The sequence below is a fragment of the Desmodus rotundus genome, chromosome 3 (genome assembly GCF_022682495.2).
Source record: "Desmodus rotundus isolate HL8 chromosome 3, HLdesRot8A.1, whole genome shotgun sequence".
Taxonomy (NCBI): domain Eukaryota; kingdom Metazoa; phylum Chordata; class Mammalia; order Chiroptera; family Phyllostomidae; genus Desmodus; species Desmodus rotundus.
Window position 1 is genome coordinate 155,980,598 of NC_071389.1, and position 27,143 is coordinate 156,007,740.

A 27,143-nucleotide genomic window follows, 5' to 3' on the forward strand; every position below is an offset into this window, starting at 1 on the left:
AAAGTTAAAAAGCATGTTACAGTGTTTAATGCCAATGCAGGAAAGCTGACACAATCAGAGGAGCGCTATGTCTAAACTTAGGCCAAGAACGCAGATATTCCACATGAGCTCATGCGTGGTTGAAACAAAAGAGCCCCAAGGTTGTTGAATATTTTTAAGGAAACTTAATCAACATGAAGAAAAAGAATTTTAATCTTAACAAAGCAAGTTATTTCTGGAATTATAACAATGTACCTGAACTCACGCAACCCAAGGAAGAATTTTAACAATCAAAACTCCAGGAGCTAGAAAGCCACTGAAGCATCCTTTAAAATATTAAAGATTTTTAAATTCCCAGTCGAGATGTGTCAAAGGAGGTGCAAGACTGCAGGCCAGTTGAATAAAGCCATCCTAGGTACCTAACTTTACTGCTTAATTCATTTACCTGTTAATGCATTCATTTATCCATTGTTCTGGAAGATTCTTGGTCAAATTCCCTTTTATAGTCCTGACTCCATAACACATCACATACGACCCAATGAGGGGTTATCTTTCCTCTTGTGAGAAACAAGTGGGATTAACAAATGGGATGACTGTTGTGGCATTAAAGACTCACTAACGCATTTCCAGAGGACATCACCAATTACTGCACCATACAGGACTTGTGATGCCTTTAAAATTCCCGTGAAACTCCCTTAGCATCCAAGTGAAGGACCTGTTCCTTGAACCCACTTTCAGTGAGGTAAAAGAATTCTGCCCAATAGGAGGTAATTCAGCATTCACAACGCCTTCTTTTTAAAAAGCAGTATGCAGTTGTACTTCGTGAGCTTGGCTGCTTTAAGACAAAACCTTTTGTGTTTGTCCCTTGAAAAGTGCCAGGTGGAAGTTCCAGATAGTGGCCGACAGTGCAGGGGGAGCTGGGGAGGAGCAGGGGGAGCAGGGGGCGAGGGGGGAAGAAACCACAGCAGCAGAGGCCGGAATGGATCGAAGATGCCACGGGAAGGCGGTTTAATATTGGTTTTGGCAGGGAATAAAGGAGCACGCAAAGAGGCTTTTAACTGCTCTGATTCTTGTGCCTGAAATTTCCTCTATCATTATTATTTTCTCCATATTAGGCCTAATCCAAAGACTGCTGTCACCCTTGGATTTGGCAAAGTCCTATTTTAGTCCTATTTGACAAAGGCCTATATGTGCTGCTGAAGAGAGCCCAGCGAAGCCCTGAAGGCACTACCCATTCACTCATGCATGGGACCACTTACTGATAACCTATGTGACAGGCTGGGAACACCGCCTTATATTCAGACCACAGTGAATTAAACTAGAACTGACTGAATGTGTTGTGTTGTTTCCCTTTTGAAAATGATGCTCACTTTGAAGTAATTCAAACAAAAATTACAGTCTTCATTTGCATATAGTTTAAGTTCCCAAACTCTTCTGCTTGTATCTCCAGATTACGTTGTTAAACCTTGCTTAATGGACAGCCAGAAACATGAAATTAGAATATCTTTAAAAAAAAAAAAACCCAAAACAAACTTGCCGTGCCTTGAAGTAAGAAGATCATGATGGAATGCCAGGTGCTGGCATCATCTAATTCTCGAAAGTTTACCCTGAGGCCTGGCCCTTAGTGGAAGCTCCTCATGGTGGGAGCCTCCATTCCTGCTCTAGCTGGAGGCTTGGTGGCAGCAATCTGAAGGCTTCTGGGAGAGGAATATTTCCTTTTTCTTGAGAAAGTCCCACGGGTGAAGCAATAGCGGATGTAGCAGGGAGGCAGCCTCTGCTAACTCAGGGCAACCTAATCTTCAGCTAGAATATGCATCTGCTCTATGACCCAGACACAGAAATAGGGATAACGTTCCCTGTCTGGGGCCGGTGTGCTAACGCGATAAGCAAGAGTGTGGGAAAGAGTGTGCATCACCAGCTTCGAAGGGCCAGAGTGTATTTAGCTCAAAAGCCTCTGCCTAGGTCTCCATGTGCCTCCTGTTAAGGCACTAGCTGCACTGAGTTTGAATCTAAGTTCCGTCACTTACTAGCTATCAGGGCCTCAGTTTCCTCACTTGTCCATATGGGGGGCGGTTATCATCTAGCTCCCAGGTTTGCTATGAAGATAAATAGTACAATATAGTGGTGTATAGTAGACACGCAAGAAGGTGTGCTGAATCTGATTTTTGACCACTGCTCTCTCTACATAAATGTGCCTCTCTGTTTATTATGCCTTTTTATCTCTTCTAATCCCCAGAAAATCTTTAGTAAATTAACTGAAACCCCAAACTTATTCTCCTTCTAACTGAAATCACAGGAAGAAGAGAGAATTATGCACACACAAAGGGCTTCAGCAGTGAACTTCTCTAAACAAAATACGTGACTCTCAAAACCACACTCTTTAAAAAAAATCACATTTCAGTTACCCTTTTTTGCATATATATTTCCCTGCATACATGTCCCACAAATTTCTGATATGAACTAGAAGGCAGTTCAGATTTGGTTAGAGCTGATTGTCTAAGTTTTCCAAGCTTGCTTCTCCTGTTTTTTGGTAAAGTGTGGGACTGTGATCAATGACAGGACATGAGGCGGGGAGTGTTACTGGCATGGAATAAGCATAAACACCGAGCAATCACACCTGGACACGCCTCAGTGTCCTCATTTCTAAACTGGCGGGTAAAAATGCTTAATAGTTGTGAGGATCGAACTAGAAAATATATGTAAGCTGCCTCACAGTGCCTGATACATAGTGTGTGTTCAAAAAAAGGTGGTTGCTTGCACTCCTCATCTGTAAATCTTAAATTCAGAGACCTGCCCATCTTTTGAATCCCCCCAGCCTGCTCTTAGAACATATATTATACCCTGACTCGTACTGTGGTAATGAAGTGTAAGCCCTCTCCCTACTCCTTCTGGACGAGGAGTCCATTCGATCCACCTCAGCACATCCCAGCATGCACTTTTGGGATGAATAAGGCATCCAACTTAACTGGGAGGAGACTGTGTGTGATATTAAAGAAAGCTAGTTTGATAAGCCACTTTTTGGTTACAGGCTACAAAGACAAACCTACCAAGAGTGGGGGATATTAGTTAGGAGAAAAGGAAAGTCTTGAGATGCAGGGTCAAGACGGTGGAGCAAGCAGATCTTGAACTCACCACCTCCCACAAACAGATCAAAATTACAATTAAATATAGAATAACCACCCCCGAGAGCCAGAACTCCTACAACTAAGAATTTAAAGAAGAAGCCGCACTGAGGATGGGAGGGGCAGAGACGTAGCCCGGTCAGGTGTAGCAATTCACAAATGGGGAGAGAGAAAACAGTGCTGAAGGTTCCTAGGAGCAGCGAGGGGTCCTAGCCCCATACCAGGCTCCCCAGCCCAGGGCACCTGTGCTGGGAAGAGGAGTCCCCATAACATCTGACTTTGAAAACCAAAAGGGTTACATCTGAGAGAGACAGAGGGCTATGGGAGACCAGGACACTGCCCTTGAAGGGCTCACACACAAACTCACTTGCTCCAAGCTCCAGCGCAGAGGCAGCAGTTCAAGAAGTGCCTGGGTCCTATGGGGAGGAATTAAATTGACTAACATTAGGGGGAGGGCCGCAGGGGAAGGGGTTGGCAGGAACTCTCTGGGGAGGGAAGTGCCGGTGGGTACCATTGTTCCTTTATTTCTTTTGCGGTGCTCTCCTCCCACCTGGCTGACCTGGAGCAGTCAGGTGCCAAACTTGTCACTCTCCATTAACCTGGCTAACATTGCTCACCCTGCCCCACATTCCCGAAATCCTGCCCCACCCAACCTGCTAGCCCCAGCTGGAGCCTTCCCCAGGTGTGCTCCAGATCTTCCACACAAGCTGTGCTGGCCTCAGGTCGAAGCACAGCAACAATTCAGCAGTCACAAGTCCAAAACAAGCAGCAGCCAGCCTAGGCCGGCACCAGAGCCCCACCCACATGGCTTCACAACCAACACAGGCAGCTGGGGCCACCACTGGAGCCCCTCCAAAGCCATCCCCACTCCGTGGGCTCAACCCCACCCACCAGCACACAGGCAACAAGCGGAGCCCAACTGCAAAAGGAGGGCACACAAAGTCCACACAGGCGACACCCTAGGAGCCCCTGGCTCTGGTGACCAGGGAGGATTGTGCCACTGGACACCACAAGACAACTTCTCTAGAAGGCCACTCCTTTTTTTTTTTTTTTTTAGATTTTATTTATTTATTTATAGAGAGAGAAGAAAGAGAGGGAGAGAAACATTGATTGGTTGCCTCTTGCACACCCCCAATTGGGGAACTGGCTTTTCAGGCATGTGCCCTGACTGGGAATTGAACTGGCAACCCTTTGATTCTCAGGCTGGCATCCAATCCACTGAGCCACTCCAGCCAGGGAAATGAGGCCAGTTCTTCTAGACTGGAAGATATAGTGGATCTCCTGAACACGTGGGAACAAACACAAAGAAACAGCCAAATGAGGAGACATAGGAATAATGTCCCAAACAAAAGAACAGAACAAAACCCAGAGAAAGAACTAAACAAAACAAACAAGCAATGTACCACATAAGAAGTGTTAAACACTGGTTATAAAAATGCTCAACAAACTCGGGAGTAGATAAACTCAGTGAGAAATTCAACAAAGATACACAAAATATAAAAAAATAACCAATCTCCGCATAAAGTATGTAAACATCTAATCACTATGTTGTACACCTGAAGCTAATATAATATTGTATGCCAACTCTCATTTTAAGTTTTTTTTTAAAGCAAGAGAAAGGGAAAGAAATTTCTGTTTGGTTTTGTACCCAGCAAGGCAGTAGGATGTGCCAGGGGCAGATCAAAGACTATTTCTTATATAACCAAGAAGTTTGCTGCAGATGGAGGCTCAGAACTTCAGTGTCCTGGTTGCAGGGAGAAGCTCTGGAATATCTCAATACTCCCCGGAGCCCAGGGGAGAACTGGGGGCTCTTTTAAAGGGCATAAGAGAGAGGAGAGTATTATGTCTGTCATGAACATTTGCAGATAATGTGAATTCACAAACTTTTGTTAAAGGATTACAACACTGGATGGCATTATGGTAAAGTAATGTACCTTGGGAGTGGCTTTCCTACGAGGAAAACACAAATTTCTATTTGCTACAGTCCAATACATAGATTGTGATTGAAATTACCAACAACCCTTTAGCTGAAATCATTGCTTGGTTAAATAGAAAGAGTAAAGGATGTAGTGAGTGGAAGTGGCTACTTCATTTCCTGCAACAACGCCACAGAATATGGAAGGATATATTTTCCTCCAAGACAGAAACCTAATAAAGTATAGTGAAATTTGCCTAGAGACTCTTATTGAAATAGCACTTACCTAAAAAAAAAATTATAGCACCGCTTTTAGAGTTTAAACAATCAAGACTCCTTATTTGAAAGGCATTAGGGAATGAGGCTACTTTTCCGTGTATTGGAGGACTCAATGCCCCGAAGCAAGTTGCACGGAAGTGTCTCTTGTGTCATAGACAGAGACGGTGCTGGAGAACTCCGGGTTTATGCTGTGCTTGGTGCAGTGTTGGCCATATAACCAGTGTTAAATAAAATAACAGCAACATGTGACACGGGGAGCCTGAGTCTCTCATTCTCACTGCTAAACCCACATAGCAGATGGCCACACACACCCGTAATCAGGCGTGGAGCTGTGTGGGCCGGGGCTGGTGTGCAGCTCTGAGTCAGCCTGCTGCCTTCTCTCTCCCTCTTGTGGAAGAGCTTCACAACCTCCACAGACATTTTTAGGAGTGGTGCTGGTGCTTTGGAGAGCTGACGGATCCTTGGAAGTGTCCACACAATTCATGAATGATACCGATTTCCCTCGGGCATGGGCAAAATGACGTTTTATCAGCTTTTTTACCACCAAAGAGAAGTGACTTTCTAATAAGATCTGTAAAGAAACTGGGACACCTCAGGTAGAACAAGCACAGTTGGTTGTTTATGAACAACCAACTCTAAATATTAGCTCTTAAAAAAAAATAAACAACTCTCCCTTGAGGACATTATGCTGAGTGAAAAAAGCCAGTCACAACAGGACAGATTCTGGATGATTCCGCTTGTGTGAGGTTAAATTCATAGAGACAGGAAGTCGAATGGTGGTTGCCAGAGGCTAGCGGAGGGGAGTGGGGAGGTACTGCTTCATGGGTGCAGTTTCAGTTTTGCAAGGTGAGAAGAGTTCTGTGGGTGGAGGGTGATGAGGATGGCAGCACAATAATGTGAGCGTCCTCAGTGCCACTAAACTGTGCACTTAAAAATGGTTCAGATGGTAAATTTTATGTCATGTGCAGTTTACCACAATTTCAAAATATATATTATAAACATATAAATAAAAATATAACAAGCATGTATTCCTTCTGCGGGGCAGCGGAAACCATGAAGGTACTCCTCCTCCCATCAAACGGGAGCACACGCATTGTGAAGCAGTGAAAAGCGGCCTTCCTCTCGAATGCAGGTGCTGGTCACCCCTCGAGCTCTTCAAGGACAGGGTTTTCAACTCTGTGTCCTTGTCACTCAAAATATGAGGTTCACAGTGTCCCCGGGCTTACATGACTAAGATAACCTGAATGTTGAATATACTCTTCACGTCTACCAAAAATTAATTTTTTAAAAAATCAGGCTGCTTCTAAAGCAACTGAATTCAGTGGGAGGAGAAATGTGTTTCTCTTTGAAATATGAAGTTATATAAGTCAAACTTCAAAGAATAGCAGCACATTCTTTTATGCCGCATACGGCTTTCGAACTGAAGAGCTCAACGCTTGGGTGCTCTAACCTCACATTCCCCCGCACCTGGAGCCTGGGGAAGCGAACTTCACGTTGGACCAACCCCTGCTAAGTGTTGGTTGGTTATTGACTCATCAGAGCAAAGCCTGATTGATAATGACCTGAAAGGACACAGTAGTGTGATCTCAAAATGAAGTTCATGTTTTGGTGATCAAAGCAATTTCTCAGGGAGCCTCAGACCTTTCATTGATTAAACTCCCAAATCGTGAGTAGAAACACGTCACTTGAAGTTCAAGGTAAGACCGTTTCCTTTGCACTGATGGTCTCTGTCGTGAAATAAAGAGGGTGTCGTGGAGTGTCTTTGTGTGCCTTAAAAATTTGGTCCCCCCAGTAATACTCTAAGTTCCTTGTGCAGCAGAGATATCATATTTAGTTAGGAAACTGGGGCTAGGCCCTGTGCTGGACAGTTGTCCTCGTCAACCACAAACTGTTATTAAACTTCCTGGGTGAAATATACTTGTGAGTCATAACTAACAGGTTGACGGAATGGCTGTTGAATCCATAAATTGTGTTTATTGAAGTGGGTCTTATTTTAACCCTGTACTTTCCTCTTCATTGACAACCACGTCTGCCCAATTCGCGTTACACACTCTAAACCCCGCGATCTTGTTTTTAATCACAAAGTGGGGACAGAAGGCGTGAGGTGGGCTGTCCTCCAGATTAGTGATTTGTGCAGCACATCGACCGTTTCTTTACCCCCTCTGTTCATTACTTAAAAGGAAATTTTCTTTTTACTGTGGTAACCATAATTCTACTTTTGGTCTCTATCGTTTTGACTATTCTCAGTACCTCATATACGGGGAACCATATGGTAATTTTGTGTGTGTGTGACTGACTTACTTCACATGTAACATCCTCAAGTTTAATCCATGTTGTAGTACGTGTCAGGATTCCCTTCATTTTTAAGGCTGAATGATATTCCATTGTATGTACATACTACATTTTGCTTATCCATTCATCTTTGATGAGCACTTGGGTTGCTTCCATGTTTTAGCTATTGTGAATAATGTTCCTATGAACACGAGGATATGTTCATTTACTTCTTAGTTCAACGAAAGCCCATAATAATGTTTCATTTCAAGAGATGAACACCGTAGGAGGAGTGGGAAACGCAAGAGAACTTATAAATGACTTCAGCCACTAGCAAACATCCAACAAGCTGTCTAGTTCAGCCAGTTCTAAACGCCATTGCCTATGTGGAAAAATAAAGTAGAATCCCCATTTTACTGGATTAAAATCACTGAAGGGTTTGATACACTGCCCACATCGCTTTAGAGTCAAAAAGATGTTTGCTACAAGGGGTATGAGAAAGCATCGCTTTGTGATCGCCATTTTTGGTTGCACGTGCAAATCACCCGGGCTCTTAAAGACAATACCGATGCATAGGTCTCGTTCCTAGAGGTCCTGATCTAGCTGGCCTGGGGTGGACATCAGAATTTTTGGTTAACTTTTTCAGGTAGTTCTAATGTGCAGACAGGGTTGAGAATCACTTGTACGGTTTACCCCTCCCCTTTTCATTCCCATTTAGAGGGAAAAGGAAAATGATTTGCTAAAAGTGACACAGATAATGGTAAAAAAAAAAAAAAACCCACTATATTTAAAACAATATTTTATTTATTTTTTTAGAGAGAGAGGAAGGGAGAAAGAGTGGGGGAGAGACTCCTACGTGTGAGAGATACATCAGCAGGTTGCCTCTCGCACACCCCCAGCTGAGCACCTGGCCTGCAGGCCAGGCCTGTGCCCTGACAGGAATCAAACTGGTGACCTTTTGGCTCACAGGACAGCACTCAATTCACTGAGCCACACCCACCAGGGCAAAATACTACATTTTTAAACCCCAAACGTAGTACTCTAAACTTCCTGAAACTTCTTTTTACAATTATTTTGCCTCCAATTCTGTTCTTTAGAAAGTGCAAAAGTAAAATATTATCAAATAGGTCATTTTTATTCAACCTAGATTGATTTAAATTGAGATTACAGGCATGCTGGAAAGTTTATTTTAGTTTTCCTTTCCATATCTGAATCATGAGGAAACCAAATTTGAAAGAATTCTACCTAGAATCAGAAATCTGCCAAAGGAAGACAAAGTCTGTGTGAGCCCTGCGATGTTACACTCTGCTAAAATCAAACAGTGAAATTAAATAGAGACACAAAGATTAAAGAGAAGACGAAAACTTAAATGAAATAACAGGACTGATTCTAGAGATGATTCCATCCTACTGTAAAAGTGAGGTAATGGAAACCTAAGAGGAAATGCAAATGACAAATAAACATGTAAAAAGGCCTCTTCCTGCCGAAGCAGCCAGGTGACGCCTTGGACTTGTGACACCTGCCACCCGCACTCACCGACCTGAGCTTTGGGAATCTTTCCTGCATGTCACTCCTCCCCCACTGACTCAGAGCAAAGAATTGGGGTGCTTGGTGTAAGGAAAATTTGCTTTGAGGAGAGCAAACAAGAAAATCAGAACTTCAAGGGATTCATTTCAAGTTATGCCCAGGCAGCCCGGCCACATCTGATAATCTGTCCTAAGAAATACTCACACCGCTAACAACTTGCTTTCTGTATCAATGTGGACTCATCGCTAGGGAGTGACAGAATGGACTCAAACTCACCTGAGCTGGAAATAGGAGTTTAATGTCTCCTGTATCCCAATCGGAAGTGCTAGTGGGGACTTTGAGGGGAGGAGGGATGGGCATGGATGATAGCAGCCCTCAGCTAGCAGCAAGGGGAAAACCGTCCGGGGAGCTACACGTGGAAAAACCCTGGAGAAGGATTCAGTCTTCCTTTGAATCACATGACCATTTCTGGTAACTGGAAGGGGCTTTGTTATAATAAGAAAGAGGAAGGAGTGCTGGGCAGAAAATGAAAAATGGACATAACAATTCTACATAATGAATAATACACATTTATTTTAATTTCATCATAAAATTTTTTAAAGGTTTAAGTATGTTTCCACAGAAAGAATTCCAGTTGATAAAATTGTTAACTATTGGAAATTTTTTAAAGATTTTATTTATTTATTTTTAGAGAGGAAGGGAGGGAGAGAGGAAGAGAAACATCAGTGTGTGGTTGCCTCTCACATGCCCCCCACTGGGGACCTGGCCCACAACCCAGGCATGTGCCCTGACTGGGAATCAAACCGGTGACCTTTTGGTGCTCAGGTCGGCACTCAATCCACTGAGCCACACCAGCCAGGGCTGGAAATTGTCTTAACTATTTTTCCTCTATTCCATTTATCACAATTTTAACTATATACTTATATGATCATATACTTATATGATCACTTATATGCTGCTTGTCTGCTTAACTGGAATGGAAACCCAGTGAGGGCAGGAACCAAAAGCATCATCACTCACCATGACTTCCTCAGCAGCACCTAGAGCATCCTTGGCATATAATTTGCATCCAACACATTCTGTGAATGATTGAATGAATCAGCAACTCCGTCTTGATGCCAGATTCAATACAAGTCAGCACCAGATGATTCCCAAGTTAAAGAATCAAAAGTTAGGAAATACTGACAGAAAGAGAGAGGAAGTGAGATGAATGCCTAAAATTGGAAGATCCAACTGTCCTCGCCATTCATGGCTTAATAAGCATCTAGAGAACAGAGACATGGTAACACCTCAGTAAAAATGTCTGAGGAGCTAACCAGCAAAAACAGGAGGTGGCCAAGAAAGAAAAACGTTCAAAGTTCTAGCTAATTCTGAAAATTTTAAAGTTGACAGGAAAAGTTGACATTTATAATACGTGAAGGGTGTGTGTAAACTTAAGAAACTTACCGCCTACCACCATATCTTTCTGACCCAGTTATGAAATGGAAATGTCATGAAGCCAGACAGCCTGTGTTTGATGCAACACCATCCCAATGAAAACGCACTCCAGTGAGTCCTCCTGGAATGCCACTGACAGAGTCCTGAAACGTAAGGGAAACTGCGCACCACGGAGCCAGTTTTACCCTAGGTGCGTGGACAAAAACCAGAGTTAATTCCTACCGCAGCCCACCACCATTACAACAGAACGACACGGAAGAAATGACGTTGTTTAGGGCCTGCTGTTCTCGAGTGCTTCACTGGGCTGTGCTAACAGTTCTGGCCTTTCAAAGACCTCAGTTGCCTATGTTCTTGCCCAATGTTTACTCTAATATAACACAACTGTTTGAGTTTCCGTTACTTAAACCCGCAGCTTCTCTTGACCAGGACTCTGCGCCTGACCCCAGGCCAGGTCCCTGACATAGGGAAGACGGTCAGCAGCAGTGACCCGTGAAGGTTCTTGGGGCATCCCCTTCCCAGCAAAGGTTCTTCATATACAGAGAGAAACAGGTCTGGGGGAGAAGGTGCCATGCAGACGAGGCTGAGCAATCAGGGCCCTGATGTGTGTATGCCCATGGTGGAGAAATGCAATTTCACGTGGATGAGAGTCAGGGCCTGAGAAATGAAAAGAAGTTGGAGGAGAAAGAAAACAAGTATGCTCTGACAGGATGAATTTATCTTTTCTTTAAACTTTTTCTAGGAAAGGTGGACAACAGGGAATTGAGGTTGAAGGGTGCCCTGTAGGAGCAGAAACTTCTGCAAAGTCAAGGGGAAGGGCCCTGTGATACTGTGATTTATAATAAGAAATATACATATGGTTTTATTCCCCAGTCCCTGACGCAGGGCTCCCAAAACCTTTGTGAATTCCCAAGTGGTAGGAGGACTGTGAGCATCTGTTTTGATGAGGTGACTCTGGGTGGCTCCTGGAAAGGACTGGGTACCAGAGAGACCAAGTCACAGCTAGAAGCCTGAAGTTTTCAGCTCCATCCTCCAGGGAGGAGAGAGGGGCTGGAAACGGAGTTAATAACCGAGAAGTTGATCATGCTTACATGAGAAAGCCTCTATAAAATCCCAAAAGTGTAGAGTGGGGGTGGGGGCTGGAGAGCACCCAGATGGGTGAATGTGTGGGGATCTGGGGAGAGTGAAGCACTTGGAGAGAGCAGGGAAGCTCTGCACCCTTTCCCCATACCTTGCCCTGTGCATCTCTGCCTTCTGGTTGTTCCTGAGTTATAGCCTTTTATAACAAACTAATAATCTAACAGGTAAAATGTTTCTCTGATTTCTGTGAGCTGCGTTAGCTTGTTAAACAAACCCAGCAAGGGTAGTTGCAACCTCTGATCTATAGTCGGTGGGTCAGAAGCCCAGGTGACAACTGGACTTGTGATTGGCATCTGGAACTGAGGCAGGGAGGCAGTCTTCCAGGACTGAGCCCTTAACCACTGGGATCTGATGCCACCTCCAGGACTTGAGCTGAGCTATAGGACACCCAGCAGGTGATGGAGAATTGGTTGGTGGTGTGGAGAGCCCTGCCCCCATGTTGCAGCTGGTACTAGAGTCATCTCAGAACCCCTCTGAGAACGGAGAAGACTCACACAAGGGGGAGTGTGCAGCAGGTCGCCCCTGTGACTCTCTGGCAGGGGCTCCAGGCCTCTGCTCAGGGGCCTGGGGTGGTGGTCCACCTGGGGTGGTGAAACTTGTGAGTTTCAGAGCCAGTGGTTTGCTGATGCTTTGTGAATTCACCTGGAACCCCAGTCAAGCAGGCTGGCCAGAGTGCTTTCCTACACACCCACCTTCCTTCCCTCTATGCGTACAATCCCCACCCCAATCACCGGGTTAAGATATCTTTAACACAAGTATTACTTCACCGCTAATGATTTAGTTCCATAAAAAGGAAATAATTATGCACGCTCAGGAAGAGAAAACACCACTCTTCTGTGTCAGCAGTGACATGGTCTTTGGGGGTTCTTGTGGAGAAGCGGAAAGAGCACTAGACCGGGAGTCAAAGCAGTTACCTTCCAGCAGCGGGTCTGGCACAGGCGGCTGGGAGCCTTTGGGTGGGTGGCTCACGCTCTCGTCCTGTTTCCTCTGCTGTAAAAGGATGGAAGGATATTTCAGTTCTCTTCCGGATTTAACTTTCTAACTTTCATGTAAGGTTTTCAATTGAAAATGGTAAAACTTGCTAACTACACCATCATTAGTACACTTTTCGACACTTTATGGGAAGAGATAGAAAGTATTTCCCAATATCGATGTGGGAACAAAGTAGCTACGAGACAGAACCTCCCCATGAAGTGTCAGCTCGTCGCGTGTTCTTCGAGAGACACCAGCACTGTCATTCTTTCAATCACTCACGCTCCACTCACTTTCCCCTGTGACTTCCTTTCTTTCAGAAGCAGTTTTAAAGCTGCTTCTCACTAGAATCTTTTTTAAAGGGGCAAAATATTTTCCCCACAAAAATTCAGTCGGGATTTACTGAATGACAGTTTGGGATATAGCATTGACAAAATAAAACTTAAAAGTCAGTCTTGAGCAATGGTTTCTCCTCCCTTCGCATATAATCGATGTGTGTAGTCATGTGACCACCCCAGTGCTTCTTATTTCCCTTTGTTTATTCCCAGGTCTGCATTACTTCAGGCCCTAGTCCCCCTCCCTAAGTCTATCCCCACCCATTCCACAGGCACAACACTACACACTCTCCCCTCCTAACACGCCGCCTCCACACCCCTGCCTGTACTGACTGCCGGAGAATGTCTAAGGCCTTAATCCAACCCTATCTCAGTAGGCCAGCTACCTTTACTCCCTTACACAGTCTATCGTCCAGCTTCTGGAAAGATTCCCTGTTCGAGGCTCTCCTCACCAACTTGGAACGTCTTCCTTCCTTCCCTCGGACAACCTGAATGCCCTTGGTCCCAGCCGAGATCCCCCTTCCTCTGCAGAGCTTTCCCGAACTCTGCACCTTGCAGGGCACTATCCACACTTCCCACAGCCCGCGGTCTAGCAGAGCAAAGGAAATGACCATGTGATACTTGGAAGTACTCCCTCAGGGGGATAGGACTTCCTTAGAAGGGCTGACTCCACTTTTGGTCATCATGAGCTTCAGGTGCCCCTAAAACAGGGGAGACAGGAGTCACAGTACAAAGGTGGCCCCCTGACCAGTCTCAATAGAGCAAGACTGGGAGGCGTAGGGCGAGTGGCTTCCAGTGAGACGGGAACTGGAGGAAGGGCAGAGGCATCTGCTCTCACCAGGGGTGCTCTTCTGGGTACCATCCACTGTGTCTTTCTACTGCCTCCACCCCCCAAAAGGTCTTTTTAGAGTAATCTGCATTCCCTGAGGCCCCAGAGGTGTGGCAGCCTGGGGATGTTTTCCTCTAAGGCCTACCACAATTTAACCCGAACCCTTACCTCAATGAGCGACCCACAGAGGGAGTCGAGTTAATGCAAACAGTTCTCTAAGTTGGTTATTATTATTCCCATTTTGCAAAAAAAAAAAACCTTTCATGTCCAAGGTCAGCTGCCTTTCCCCAAGTCACACAGCCAGTGAGCAGCAAAGATGAGCCCAATAACTGCTTCTATTTTCACATTGTTTTGTATTCATTTAGTGGAAAAGCCTCAGCAGAACCTTCCTCACCGTAAGACCAGAGGAGAGAGACTCACGTGCTTCCGGGAAGCAGAGCCTCCAACACTTTCGTGTCTTCTCTCATGGCTCCTCCAGGACCTCAGGTCTTCTCATTATCTGAAATATGAAAATGGCATGGGTTTAATTATTCATTTTCCATCACCCTTAATGAGGAGATTAACTGCTATGGGAAACAAGGAAATAATAGCCTGACCTTCAGGCTGTCAGGAAGTGATAATTAACTAAAACCCAAAGTCGGTTTTGATGGACAAATGAAAAGTGTTTCACTGGTCTTGACGTGAATGGGCAGCCAGGACTCCTCACTGGGTCATACAATGGAGCGATGACAATGAGAAAATAAACATGTGCTAAAAATAAACGTGTTTTCTAATATACGTTCACAGGTAGTCCTCAGGAGTTTTCAAACTGACCTAGGGTTTCGAGTGAGGGCGGAGAGAGGGCTGCAGGGCTGGGCGGGCAGGGCAGACACACAGGGGGCGGCCAGGGGGCAGGAGTCCACCCAGTCTCCCATGCGGAGCAGCATCAGGAAAGTGAAGACGAACGCGCAGACCTGTTAATCACAGCTTCAAGACCAACTGGTTTGTTTTCATTAATTGGCTGGTTGGTTTGGCCAAAAGTCACTGCGGGAATGATTCACAGAACCGTTCTGCTGCGCGGCATGTAAACACAGCCTTCAATCCAGAGCCTCGCTATTAACACCGTCATAAACAGCTGCGAATTACTACTGTCGTGCAACTCGCGATGGCACCGTGGCTTCTGGCGGAGCAGATGAGAGCTGCGTCCCAGGCACTGCCGCAGCCCCCACTTTCCTTAGCATTTAACAGTGCAGCGTGGTAGGTGCCGCACAGATGACAAAATGGCATCCTCCTGGCCCTGCTCCATTCCGGAATAACACATTTTTCAGAAAGCCATTGAGCCTTGAAAGCCTCACACACACTGTATGCTATACAAATATGTAACTGCCCAAAATATGGCAAAATGAGTCACTATTAATAACTCGGAGTCATGGGGATTCAGGCAGTCCAATTCGTCTGCCAAAAGTTCAGAATGTTTGCCGGGTGCTTTGATTTGTTTTTTTTAACTCTGTTGTTGCTTTGCTTCAGTGTATTTCCTATTTAGATATTCGACCCAGTACATGTCAAACTTTATCTGTGACCTTACTAGGACATACCAGGGTGTACAGGACAGGAATAGAAGGCCTGTAACACTATTGGGGTTTTAAAGATTATGCTTGGCAAATACTTTCCATTTCTCTCAATCACAGCAACCATCCCCTTTGCCGCATATGCAGAAATTGCTCAAGAGAAAGCGAAGAAACTCCCTAAGTTACTTACATTAATAATAATGTCATATTATTAACTATTTGTTGAACACTTCCTATTGCCAGACACAGTACTTCTATATGTCAATGCTAAGCCTCATATCAACCCAGCAAAGTAGGTGTTGTTCGCGGTTCCCAAACCAATGAGCGCTAGTGACTCTGGGGGCTGGAATTCAAACTCGGAGCTCTTTAGTTTGAGCCGTACGAAAGTATCAGTAGGCAATCATTTCTGACCAACAATGGAAATTTTATGGTCCAACCAACTACTGTAATGCACTAGCCCTGAAAGGAAACCTAGAATCCCCGCCCAGCATAACAAAGACGATGCGCAGACTGGCCCTGGCTGACTGGGAAACTGTACAAAGCAGCCCTGGCGAGGAACCGTAGGGGGAAAAGATAAAACTATTATCTTTGCACCATTTATTATTACTATTACAAGGCGTGATGAAAATAGCACAAAAATGTTAAAACATGTCACAAATGCTTTAATCTAGTTATATTCTCTGATACATTGTATCTGAAAAGCTCCACATGTAATCATGCTCACCAGACTTTTCCAAGCATTGAAATTGTTTCTAAAGTCTAAAAGCCAATGGTGTTAAAATACGAGTTTGGTAGGCCATGTGTTTTAATGAGCAGGTAGTCTATAAGTCTATAATATGGATATATTAGGAAGATAATTTGGTAAGAGCTATTTAGTTTCTTGAGAATTACCTGAGAGTCAATAGCATAGTGGTTTTATTTTTTTTTAATTTTTTATTGTTTATGCTATTACATTTGTCTCAATTTTCCCCCTTTGCCCCTCCCCCCCAGACCCCCTTTCTCACAGTCAGTCCCCACACTGCTGTCCGTGTCCATGGGTGATGCACACGTGTTCTTTGTCCAGTCCCTTCCCTTCTTTCCACCAGTCCCCCCTTCCCTCTGACAGCTGTCAGTCTGTTCCTTGTTTCTGTGCCTCTGATCCTATTTTGCTCTTTAGTTCACCTTGTTCCTTAGATCCCAGTCATAAGTGGATCATACGGCATCTGTCTTTCGTTGCCTGGCTTATTTCACTTAGCATGATGCTCTCCAGGTCCATCCGATAGCACAGGGGTTTTAGGGAGAAGCTATTGTCTGAGATGATTTCTCAGAGTTATTTTCTTAGAAATAAAGCATAATAAACCCAAACCCTTCTTTTTAATCCAGGTTTCACCACTGATATAGTTAGAATGAGAAATATTAAGGCAGCTGATAATAATGATCACAATTAATATATGTTGGCTACTGAACAGTAGATTGTTAGATGCATAATAATTAGGAAGGTTTAATGTCACAAGTTTGGGTCAAAAGACAAATAAAAAGAAAAGGGTCCATGAACCTTGGAATGAGGTTTCAGTCATGGGAAGAATCTCATTTTACTGAAGCTTTCACTTTACCAAATACATGACAGAAAGTATCAACCCACTGGGGACACCACAGTGACCAGCATTCCATTCTCTTGACTCTCAGGCCAGTGTTTTCCCATTCAAATCATTGCTTGGTTCCAAGTAATATTTTGCTTCTTTCTGCATACGTTTTTTTGAGGCCATCTGGAACGTATAATAAAAGATATGCCCCACAAATGAATACACTAAAAGGAACTCAAATCCTAGGTGATCACATTTGAGATGGGATAACTAGATACTTCAGATTTATTGAAACGAGATGGTCAAATAACAATCAAAGTCAACTCTTATGGATTTAACACCAGAAGCTAAAGTGTAACTGGCCTTTCTCGGACCAGAAAACCTTTCCTTTCCACCCTCTCCTTCCTGGACTCTCTATTTCTCTCCTGTATGGAAGGCACCACATCTGCGACGCTGGAGGATCACACATGACTCGTTTCTGACTCGGGATTACGAACAGGAATCTGAACCAACACAAAGTTAGTGATAGCTTTACCATATTCCTTGTAAACCAAAGCAAACAGCCAAATGAGAAAAGTATTTCAAATGAAAAAATTCCTAACGTCTTTTTAAATACAATGATAAACACATATAAGAAAAAGAACTATATCGGTTGATGGGTGGATTATTCAGCTGGTTTCTCCATTAACAATGACTCATGCTGTAAAAATGGAAATGTTTAGAAAATAAATGATACTATTGCACAAGAAAAGACAAACACATAAAGTGCTAGAGAACCAAACATGCTCAACGCATAATTTTCTTTTATTTCCATATGTGACTTTTGAGAGTTCTGAATATTACTCTGGCCTTTAATGACACAGAAAAGGGAAATAAAATGTGAATGGTCGTCTCTCAGATAAAGCAGTCATTTATGCACGAAGATAATTTTTCTAAAACAGTGTTTATGAACAGTCCTCTTTTGAGAGTTTATATTAATAGTCCCTCACCGGCCTTCGGTCAAATCTGAGAGAATGGCCTCTTTTCTAAGGAGAGAGTTAAACGCTGCCCTTTGGGGCCGCGGGTTTGCACCTGTACACCTGCGCCGATGCAGATGTGCCGTGTGCCTGCTGCGTCTTCTTCACGACGTCAGTTTTATGACCGGCATGTAATGGACGTGAGCCTGTGACCTCGTGGGCTGACGTTGGGAGTGGCCAGATGGAATGCGAGGTTGTGTTCTTGGCTCAGACGACTCCTTTCAATTGCCTATATAGCCTGCTTTAATTATGACTTTATGAGTGTGGCTGGGCCAGCACTGAGCCTACTCTCCTGGGCTAAGTAAAGGCTAATACTGCTTTCCTCTTTCCTCCTGCTCTTCAATAATGCTAGCAGAGCTCACAGAAGCCCCAGGATACTGGGAAGCCCAGAGGAATGGTAAAGGGAAAAGGAGGGTTTCTGAAAACGTGATACCTGAATATTGGGCTCCGGCATTCTCAAAACATTCATGACAGGTGGAGAAAGGATATTCGTTCAAATTACATACACGACACATATCATTCAAATGAATGCTATAGTTGTCAGACATTGCACTAAGGTGCTAAGTATGCAAAGATGGTATAAACATAAGCCCTATTTTCAAGGCACTTACAGTCTGATAGAAGAGCTGATATGATACGTGTGTGGTGTGTCTGGGACAGGGAAAGGTTAATCTGTAATGATAAGTATCCCTCTTAGGCAGAATAAGTGATAGTGGTCAGCTATGGAGATCACAGGAGGTACTCTGGGAAGACTCCTCCTAAAACGGCATTGTGACTTCTTGTTACTTCGTGTCTGATGTTGCCTTCTCCTGGCAGTGCTTTTCTAAAGTGTTTCCCGAGAAGTCAGCAAACCGAGCGTTTGCCAGTGTGCAGGGAGTCAGATCCCCCACGCTGCTTCTCACAGGAGCGAGAAGGGCCGCACCAAAGCGCTGGGTGCCTGGGTGGGGGCGAAGGGAAACCCACTAGTAAAGGGAATGTTTGTTGGTTGCTAGGAATCAAATCTTGCTGGAATTAACTCAAATTATAAAGAGGAGTTAACTGTGAAGATAAAGCCAGCAGTCTTACAGACATCCAGAAGCAGGAAACAAAGTCCAGATGGACTTCACAGCGACGGAAGCTGGGAAATAGTCAGAAACTCAAGTCGGTTGAACTCTGATCGTTTCTTTCATTTTTTGACTCCTCGTTTGACTCTTCTCCTTGCCTTTTAAAGCATTTCTTATTTCTTTTCTCTATAGACATGCCTTCTTCTGATTAGTTCTAATTTTGTTCTCAAGTAACTTTGGTTGTACTTGACTTTGGTGTGACCTGGGGCCAACCTCAGCCCCCACAGGATGTGAACTCTCAGTGGTATAGTCCAGAACCACCGACTGTAGCTTCTGTAATTTGGCTTAAATTTGTAGTAGGGGGAGAAGGACGGAGAACCAGAAACCAAATTTTTATCCGTGTTCCAAACACTATCCTACTTTGCTTTGTGTCAGTACTTTGGGTAAACTGAGGAGAGAAGCTATTCACTTACTTAATTACCTTCAGTAAGCACCTAATCTGCCTTATGCTACATGAGTAGAATAGTCGTATGTACACCAAAAGTCTACATCACTAATGTCTCTTTATGGTATGTGTTTGTTAGCTTTCCCCTGAATCCAGTCTAGATTCCATCAGTGAGAAGCTCCCAAAATAATCCTGGAATCCATCGTACCTAAAAATTTCTATGAGCAGAGTATGAATAAATTTAGATACATAAACAATCATCATTTCTGGCTCTGAAAACTAAGTTCAGTCCAGTGCCTGGAAAGGAAGACTAAGCAGAAAAACAAAAATAAACAGTATATTATCAGCCTCACTTTCCCTTCCCCACGTATGCCTGGCTTTCCAGTTGTGAGGAAACGTCTGTGTTTGCCACAGGCAGATGTTTATATGTGTTTTGATTTCTGAAAATCTAGTGATAAGGAGCTGTAAGAAGCAGGAAGAGGGTGATCACTGAAGAAGCTGGAATTAAACTGCATTTTGAGGGATGTATGTTCTATAGGCACATTTATCCTTAGGGACACAAGTTATTTTGGTATTTCTAGTTGGTACAGATAGTCAGAGGGGTGAACCAGGCTCGAGGGACTTGAGTTCAAGACACGGTGTGTAACTGTGGGAAAATCCCTTTCCTCCCACCACCCCTCCTTCTTTGTCTTTCTGGTTCATTCATCACGTCAGTAATAGGATCAACCCCGGGCTGAATGTCAGTGCTCTTTGAAAACTGCAGAGTAACACTCAGTGAATGTTTGAATTTGACTGCATAATTTCAGTACCTTACTGAAAAGTCAGTGTTATTGCCTGGCCTTGATACTGAAGTTATTTTACCCAAACTTACAATCTACTTTTGGTGATTATTTAAACAAAATTTCATCTCAAATATATTTAAACTAGTACACTTAATTAGTGGCTCTGTTGCAAGTTTATTTCCTAAGAAAATGAAGGAAGGAAAAACACAATGGAAAGGGTAAATATATAGGTATTTATAAATTACTATTGACTGTACAAAACAATAATTGTAGTGTCCTTTGTAGTATAAAAACTATGTAGAACTAAAATGCAAACCAAGAACAACACAAAATTTACAAGTGTTAAATGGTATCAAAGATTTAAGGGTCTAAGAATATCAGAAAAGTGGTAAAAATAATAATTTGTATAATTTTATAATAAGTCAAGGATATATGTGGTGATCTCTAGGATAGCTACTGTTAGAATAGGAAACTAATATATAATTTATAAGTTATTAAATAAAATATTACATAATAAAAATTTCAATAATGTAAATGAGGAAAAGAAAAGGAGGAAAAGGGAAATAGAAAACAGGAATGTAAAAGAGAAGAGCCTAATAGAAAAAATGAGTTGGAAGCTAGAACCTCAATTGTGTGAGTAATTACACTGAATATCGTGAACTAAATTCAAAGTAAAAGACTGGTTGTCAGACCAGATTAAAACAAACCCAACTATACACTTTAACTATGATGATAAAGAAATGTTTAATGTAAAAGGGAAGATAAATAGACCATGCAGATACTAACAGCAACAAAAATCTGTGTAACTACCGATATCAGGCAATGTGACTTTAAGGTAAGAATTTTTATTTGAGATAAGAAGTGAGAGTTCATAATTATGAGTGGGACAGTCCAAGAAGGCGGTACAATCCTACGTCTCTATGCACCCAAGGGCACTGCTTCAAAAGAAACCAAACAAGAAATGGATAGAACAAAAAGGAAAAGCACAAAGCCAACAATCACAGTGGGAATCATTAACACATTATTCTTAACAGTTGGTAGAACAAATTAAAAAGTTTTTAAAACTCAGTAAGGATATAGAAAATATTACCAGCACAATGAGCAGACCAGATCTAATTGCCATGCGTGTAAAATTGCACCTGCTAATGACCAACCACACTCATGTCGTGGCATATTCATTAAAGTCAATACATTGTAAAATACTGCAGTCTTTCAGAACACCCTCTCCGACCACCCTGGAATTAAACTAGAGATCAACAGCAAAAATAGAAAAAGAACAACTGCCTAAAAATTAAACAATACACTCTAAATAATCCACGGGATAGAGAAAAAACCCAGAAAGTAGAACATATTTTAGACTAAATAATTAAAAAATATATTTCAAAGCTTATGGGAAAAAACTTAAAATATTACTTAGAAGAAGTACATAGCCTTAAATGCATGTATTAAAAAGAAAAAAAGTCTAAAAATCAATGATTAAATGTTGGTCTCAAAAAGGAAGAAAAAGAACAGCAATTGAACCCAAAGAAATAAATGATAAAGTTTGAAACCAAGAAAATAAAAACTGAACATATAATAGAGAAAATCAATAAGCCCAAAAAGTTGTCTTTAAAAGGATTTAACAAAATTGATAAAACCCTAACAAGACTGATTAAAAAATAGAAGAAATGCAGATCAGCGACAACAACAATAAAAGAGAGGATGTCACTAGAGCCTGCATAATAAAAAGTGTTCTAAAAACAATGCTATGCAGATAAATTGGCAATTTGGATTTAGTACACAATTTTTTTGAAAAACACAACTTACCAAAGCTGACAGATGAAGAAAGAAAATATTAATAGTTCTGTATGCCTGAAAAATCTGAACCTATTATTTAAAAATCCTTCCTCAAAGAAAAATCCAGGTGCAGATAATTTATCAATGAATTCCTTCAAACATTTAAGGAATGTCTTGTATAATTCTTCAAAAAGGTAGAAGTAGAAGCAGAGCTTTCCAGACATTTTAAAAAATAAAAGCAGCATAAACTTGATTTTAAAAATCTGACAAGCATTCTGAGAAAGAAAATTGAAGACTCACCTTTCTCGTGAACCGTATTAAAAAGTTCTTAACAAAATATTTGGGAAGTCAAGTTCAGTGATACAGTAAACTGAGTGCACTTTAGTCTGGGTGTGCAAGTGTGGTTTGACACTGAAAAGTTATAAACTCTGTTCACCACATTCAAAGAAAAAAATCACATGATCATCTCAAATGCAGAAACAGTATTCGATTAACTCAACATTCATTTGTGATAAAAACTTTTAGCCAACTAAAAATAGAACTTCCTTAATGTTAAAAGAATTTACCTACCGCAAACATCATTGTCAATGATAGAATATTGAAAACATCCCCCTAACACTGGGAGTGAGTCAAGAATGGCCCTTGTAACACTCCTATCCAACATTGTAACTAGAGGTCTAGACAGTGGGAAAAGGCAGGAGAAAGAAATAGAGGGTATGCAGATTGAAAAGAAAGAAAACTGTCATTTCTAGACAATAAGATGGTGCACACAGAATTTCTAAAGAATCTATAAGTAAATTCTTAGCATGAATAAGAGAATGGAAGAAGGACCCCAGGAATAAAGTCAACATACTAAAGCTGTTTGCAGAGATTGCAAGATTGTGTGCTGTCCGAAACTCATACTCTGAAACCCAAGTCCCAAAGTGATGGTATTAGGAAAGGGGGCATTTGGGCGATGATTGGTTCACGAGTGCGGAGCTCTCACGAATGGAATTACTGCTCTTGTAAAAGCCACTGCCTATGAATGAGAAAGCGGGTACTTGCCAGATACCACTTTTGCCAACCCCTGATCTTGGGCTTCCCAGACTCCAGAACTGTGTGATAAAACTTCTGTTGTCTACAGGCCCACCACTTCATGGTATTTGGTAGAGCAGCCTGAATTGACTATATTTGTATATACCGGCAATAATCGAACAGAAAATAAAACGTTTTAAAGAGCATCCACAAATTCAAACACCTAAAAGTAAATCTAATCAAAATGTGCAAGATCTACTGAGAATTATACAATAATATTCAGCAGAAATAACAAAGAACCAAATAAATGAAAGTATACATATTATTATGGATTGCATGACTCAATATTGTAAAGAGGTAAGTTTTCTCTAAATTAATACATACTTTTCTGCATTCTCAATCAAAACCCAAGCCATGGTTGTTTTTCTTTTACAGAAATTTACAGTCAATTTGCAAGTTCATATGAAAATGCAAAAGGCCAAGAATAGCAAAGGCATCCATGAAGAAGAACGAGTATGGAAGGCCTAACACTGTGAGGTATCAGGAACTACTGTTGTAAAAACGTGATAAATAAAAACTGCGTGGCACTGGGGCAAGAACAGATAACTGTGCAATGAATAGACCCACACAAATATGATCACATGACTTATGGCAGAAATGACTGTGCGGTGCAGGAAGGAAAAGGGTGGTCTTTTCAATAAATTGTGCTGAATCAATTGGACATCCACGTGGCACGAACTGGGTATCCACATTGACTTCTGCCTCACATTACACGCAAAAATCAATTCCAAACGTGTCTCAGCCTATTCAGGCTGCTATAACAAAAATAACATAAATGTTGGTGTCTGGGGAGGGACTGCTTCCTGCTGTGTCCCACATGGCAGGGGGGCAAGGAATCTCTCCCAAACGCTCCATCTCCTACTACCATCACCTTGGAGGTTAGTGAATGGGGGTGGCGGGGGACACAAACATTCAGACTGCAGCCAAATGGACTGGAGATACAAATTGACAGGTAAAACAATAAACCTTTTACAGGAAAACGTTGGTATGCCCTTGGTGTGGGCAATGCTTTTTTAAAATAAATTCTGAACGAAAAACATAAAAGGAAAATGTGATAAACTTGACTATTAAAACTAAGAACTTCTGTTCACCAAAAGTGAGTAAAAAGGCAACCATGGGGTGGGATTAAATATTATTTATATATATATTTAAAAATATTTTTTATTTTTCAATTACAGCTGACATGCAATATTGTATTAGTTTCAGGTGTACAACCCAGTGGTTAGATACTATATAACTTCCTAAGTGATATATACATCACATATATTATGTGTGGGTATTTATGCATAATATATATGATAACAAACAAATTCGAATATAAAAAGCAGTCCTACACATCAATAAGACAAAAAAAAAGACAGGTCAACGGCAAAATGGGCACAAGATTCATAAAAGAGATATGTGAATGACCAATAGACATATGAAAAATTGCCCCAGTTTATCACAATAGTCCCCCCTTATCTGCGGGAGACACATTCCAAGACCCCCAGTGGACACCTGAAATCATGGATAGTACCGAACCCTATACACGCTTACAATATATACACATTTACTGTTCATGTCTCCACCTGCAAATTTAACACCTTTCCACTTTAATTAAGTACTTATCACACACTATGGCTGTAACTTTTGCAGTTCAAGGTGCAACAGCAAAACCAGCAAGAATTTTTTCCCTTCTTGACAGTTTCAGAGAGAAGACTCCTTCTGACTGTAGATCTTAGCAACCTCAGCACATGATTTTTTTCCTTCTTATTAAGTACAGAACTTTCAAGTTTTCACTGTAAGAAAGCACTTTACAGCTTCTCTTTGGCATGCATCTCCACGCGTGACCTTGGGGGCTAGCACTAAGTAAAAAAGGGCTACCTGAACCCAAGCACCAGGGCAGAGGAACCGATCACCGACAGGGCTGCTGAGTGGCGAGGAGGCCAGGACCCGCTACGGGCGGAGATGCTGAGAAAGAGATGAGTGGACAGGGGTGGGATGGAGCTGACAACGCGAAACTTCATCACGCTACTCAGAATGGCAGGCAATTTAGAAGTTATGAATTATTTTTGGAATTTTCCATTTGATGTTTTCTGACTATGGTTCACAGCAGGTGACTGACACTTCTAAAAGCAAAACCGTGGTTGGGGGTGCAGTGGGGAGGCCACTGTGGTCATCAGTGGAATGTAAATTCTGAGCACCACAGACCAACACCACCCACCCACCAGAACTGTTGAGAAAAAAGATGGAAAATACTAGGTGCTGACAAGGACGTGGAGGAACAGAAATTCTCATATACTTCTTGTGGGAGAATAAATCGGTACGGCCGCTGTGGAAAACGGGCGGTTATTGCTAATACTCAATGTGCGCATGTCCTGTGACCCAGCAAATACGTTCCTAGCTGCATTCCCAGTGGAAATGTGTGATATGTTCCTTTTCAAAAGACATGTATTAGAATGTTGCAATAGTGCTTGCAACAGACACAGATTGGAAACTGTCCAGGGGATCATCAACAATAAAATGACTGAACTGTGGTTTATTTAGCCGCACAGGGGAACACTGTAGAGCAGTGAGAATGATCTACAACTACACACAAAAACACAGATGAACCTCTCAAACATAAAGCTGAGCCATAGGAGCCGGACACGAAGAGTATTGATTTTATTTATATAAAGTGGAAATACAGGCAGGACTAATCTGTGCCGTTAAGAGTCAGGAGCGCAGTTACCAGGGGAGGTTAGGGACTGGAAGGGCATACCGGGCCTTCAAAGTGCTGTGAATGTTCCATTCCTTGATTTCGGTGACATTGCCTCGCTCTGCTCATCCTCTTTATTACATGATTTTTGTCTCGTAACTGTCTTTGGTGGAACATTTCTTCATCAGAATGGTTGGACAGAACTCAATTTCTGTGTATGTAATTATTCAGTTTACTTTCTTTAAAAAATTTTTTTTAGAAAGTCCTTACCTGAGGATATGTATATTGGTTTGAGAGAGAGAGAAAGAGATAAACATTGATTGGTTGCCTCCTGTACGTGCTCCAAAGGGGACTGAACCTGCAACTTAGGTATGTGTCCCGTCCAGGAATCGAACCCGTAACATTTTGGTGCACGAGACAACACTCCAACCAACTTAGCCACCTGGCCAGGGCTCGGTTTACTTTCCGTATACACATTTATCATTATGCTTTATGGAGGTTCTACAAAATGCCTGCTTCTCAGGACTGGCCTTTCTCCCCAGGTGGCTCTGCAGCTCCCTGATATCTCTTTCCAGTAAGAGTTCTGTGTTCTCTGTCCATCTGCCTCTCTTCTGCATGATCCCTACTCTACCTTATTTGTGATGGTGTTCTGCCTTCGCATTGCCACTACTGTACTGATGAAGGAAGAGGGAGAGACTGCCTTTGATAGAAAGAGTAGTTTTCTGATTGGGGCAGAATCATGATGCTACCGTATGTCTTGTACAATTCAAAATCTCACTGAATAACTGCTTGGTACCTTCTACCTAGGGATGACAGTGCCACATCCAACCAACCTCTTTTGTGGCAATGGATTTGTCAGGCTTGATGCCACTAAACATTAAACTAAGCAAACTATGCACTCTCCCCTAGTATTCCCCACTCCCCAAACATTTGAGTATACACTTGGCTTCCCAAAGCTTTCTGATAGGCAGAGAATATGACTAGGTTGATATCAAGTTCTGATCCACTTGATTTTTGCTTTACATTTGATAAGTAGGTAAACTTTAGGTTTATATTAGAAATCATTCTACATGCATCGAGCTAACTCTGGGACATCAAAACCAGCAAGTTTCTGGGCCTGCCGAGCTGGGCTACGTCATGTTATCGAGGCGGCCCTGTCTGGAGAGCCCACCACTCAGCTTTACCCCAGACGTAAGCTACACACGGACAAACACGGTTTGATACTCACGGGATCAACGCACATTCTGCTGTGAAAATAGAGCTAAGATTGCCGGGGCCTTCCCAGCAAAGGGAATTTAGAAAACAGGAATTTCGATGTCCAATAGTTTTAATAAATATAATTGAGTCAATGAAAAGTCCCACTTTGGGATAAATGGGGACAGCTGCCGCAGCAGCATGTTTTCTTTCCACCACCCTGC

The 27,143-nt window shown here is 42.5% G+C and overlaps 1 protein-coding gene across 5 annotated transcripts in view; it reads right to left on the minus strand.

Moving 5' to 3' along the window:
- PCED1B (PC-esterase domain containing 1B) overlaps positions 1–27,143 on the minus strand; it is a 130,332-nt gene that overhangs the window by 93,588 nt on the left and 9,601 nt on the right. For 4 of the 5 annotated variants that reach the window (XM_045184410.3, XM_045184405.2, XM_071221048.1 and 1 more), the window contains exons 2-3: positions 14,198–14,302; positions 12,582–12,657 (exon numbers count right to left, since the gene is read on the minus strand). The gene's annotated coding sequence lies outside the window, so the exon portion shown is untranslated. Of the gene's footprint in view, positions 1–3,468; positions 3,518–12,581; positions 12,658–14,197; positions 14,303–27,143 lie in introns of all 5 variants that reach the window. The other variant, XM_071221046.1, reaches the window with a different exon arrangement.